The sequence below is a fragment of the Procambarus clarkii genome, chromosome 47 (genome assembly GCF_040958095.1).
Source record: "Procambarus clarkii isolate CNS0578487 chromosome 47, FALCON_Pclarkii_2.0, whole genome shotgun sequence".
Lineage (NCBI taxonomy): Eukaryota > Metazoa > Arthropoda > Malacostraca > Decapoda > Cambaridae > Procambarus > Procambarus clarkii.
The window spans coordinates 5,391,506-5,394,052 of NC_091196.1; positions in this window are offsets into that span (position 1 = coordinate 5,391,506).

The window sequence follows — 2,547 nt, forward strand, 5'->3', positions numbered from 1 at the left end:
GGTTCTATAATGCCAGCAACGATACACGGTTCTATAATGCCAGCAACGATACACGGTTCTATAATGCCAGCAACGATACACAACATCAGTTATCATTGTGAAAATAAATTCTACACAAACTGTAATTCTATGATATCTCTGTTGCAATAATCCCGTTTAGGAAAAAAGTTAATTATTCATTAATTAAAATTTAATCATTGACTCGAGTTGGACCAAATGTATCACAACCAAATGTTGTACTAAAAGTATCACAACCAAATGTTGTACTAAAAGTATCACAACCAGATGCTGTACTAAAAGTATCACAACCAGATGTTGTACTAAAAGTATCACAACCAAATGTTGTACTAAAAGTATCACAACCAAATGTTGTACTAAAAGTATCACAACCAGATGTTGTACTAAGTCTGGGTAAAGAGAGTGGGAGGCCAGCATACAGGAGAGGAGAATACCAGAAGGTATGAGAGTTCCTGGACCGGATACAATGGGGACAGGAACTCAGAGGAGTACCCACCCAGGACATGATGAACTACGTAACGGACAAACTCAAAAGAAGCTAAGATGCAAAAGAAGCTCTGGATGCAAAAAGAAGAAAGAAATGGGCATGGTAGAAATATTGATAACACATAAATCACAATGTTTACAAAGAGACCAGAAATGAGTACACAGCAATTAGCAGAGTGGCAGAAAAAGAGTATGAGAATGGTCTTGCACATTAGGCTACGTCTGAACCACTGAGCCAGTTCAATATGAAAACACCATATTGAACTACATAACTGAATTTTCAGTCTTTCAAGAGAGGAACACTGAACTCCTCAAAGTTCATCCATGTGTTCCATTCCCATCTTTATTCAATATCAATGTCCACATGACATTCTTTCAACTTAAACAATAAAATATAATATTTTATATATTTACTGACAACAAGTAAATTTTGTATTTGCTGACATGTTTATATAAGAACTGACAACATTTTTCTAGAACCTCTTGTTCTAGGCACAGTGCAATTAATTCTCGTTACACAGTTTTACGTTAATTTTTTTTTTATATTTCTTTCCTCCAGAATTTTACTTACTAATTTCCTTTGTTTCAACATTTAAACACTATTTTTCCAGATTCACGTTCCTAGGTATTCAGAAGTATTACATTAACATTGAGCCAATATAATATTTACTTTTCCACAATTCTTCTTCAACATAGAAAAAAAATATCGACGATGATGTTAGAAGACTGACGTGTAGTTGATTGTAGTTCCAACGACCATCAATTGTTGGCTGTAGAAAATCCTGGACCTCTTGTACTTCATTCCAGTTTCCGCTGAAGGACAACAGACTGTCCGAGAACTGAGTGTTGAGTGACCAGCGACAGTCCGTGACTGGCCGCCGCTTGTGGGTTAACCTCGCTAAAAGGACTTGATTCATTACTCATCTCGTAGCCCCCAAGAGTCTCGATACAAGAGAGTGAACCAGCAACTGAACCACGGTAGTGCAGGACTTAAAAGCACAACTGTGTCTGGTGACGGAAGTATCTTCAGAGGGGCGTTGAGGTGTATGGCGTGTTGGCAGAACAAGTGGCTCCCAATCTTCAGTCACCATGGCTCACTTCATCTCAGGCGTTTCTTGAAGACACCAGACTACTGGACCGTGAACACCATTCGTGTATATCCTCGTACAGTTAACCATGGGCTGAGGGAGGTCATTTGGCACCCTACTATGATGAGTCAACTGTACTCTGTAGGGAGCCCGTGTCGGTCATCTGGTGACTGCCTCGTTCTGCTTGCATTACAATAGACAATGTAACCATTGCTCCAGAGACGAGAATAATTAGTGCTGCTACATGCTGGCTCCATCTCTGATCTCTCTACATTTACTTCCGGTCTGCTTGCACAAAAGCAGACCGGAAGTAGCAGACTGCTCTGTGCAGAGGAGCAGAGCAAATTCTTCCTATTTTAGGAAGAATTTCAGTTAGAATATATTTCAGTTTCGAGAGTGTTCATAAAACAACTTTTCGTAAAATAAATGATTAATTGAATGAAGTCTATTGTGTAGTGAATTTCCCACCCATTTATATTTTCCTTGTGTTTTATTGTTGAGTAAACTCCAGTGAACTTTACAAGCATCCCACCGCTGCCACCATTGTAACGGGGGCCAGCCTATAACCTTACTTAAACTGGTTAAATACTGGTCGTTATTATTAAAAAATCTTAATGTAACCTTCAGTCAACAACCCTCGTGACCTTGGCGTTTGATCACCGAGATATCACGACACGACGACGAGGACGGAGAACGCCGCCACCAACTGACTTCATAAAACCCACTGAATAATTCCCCCAATTGACGGTGAAGCAGGAAACCGTCAATTAGGCATAATCCCCGAAAGTGGCTCCCCCAATTATCCAAAAGGAGGGATGAGATTATTTTAAATTTGTGGAATTAACTAAGTTACAAACGGGATTATACTATTTTAAATAGATTGAGGGATGCTTGTTAAGTTCACTGGCGTTTGCTCAACAACAAAAAAAAACACAAGGAAAATATAAATGGGTGG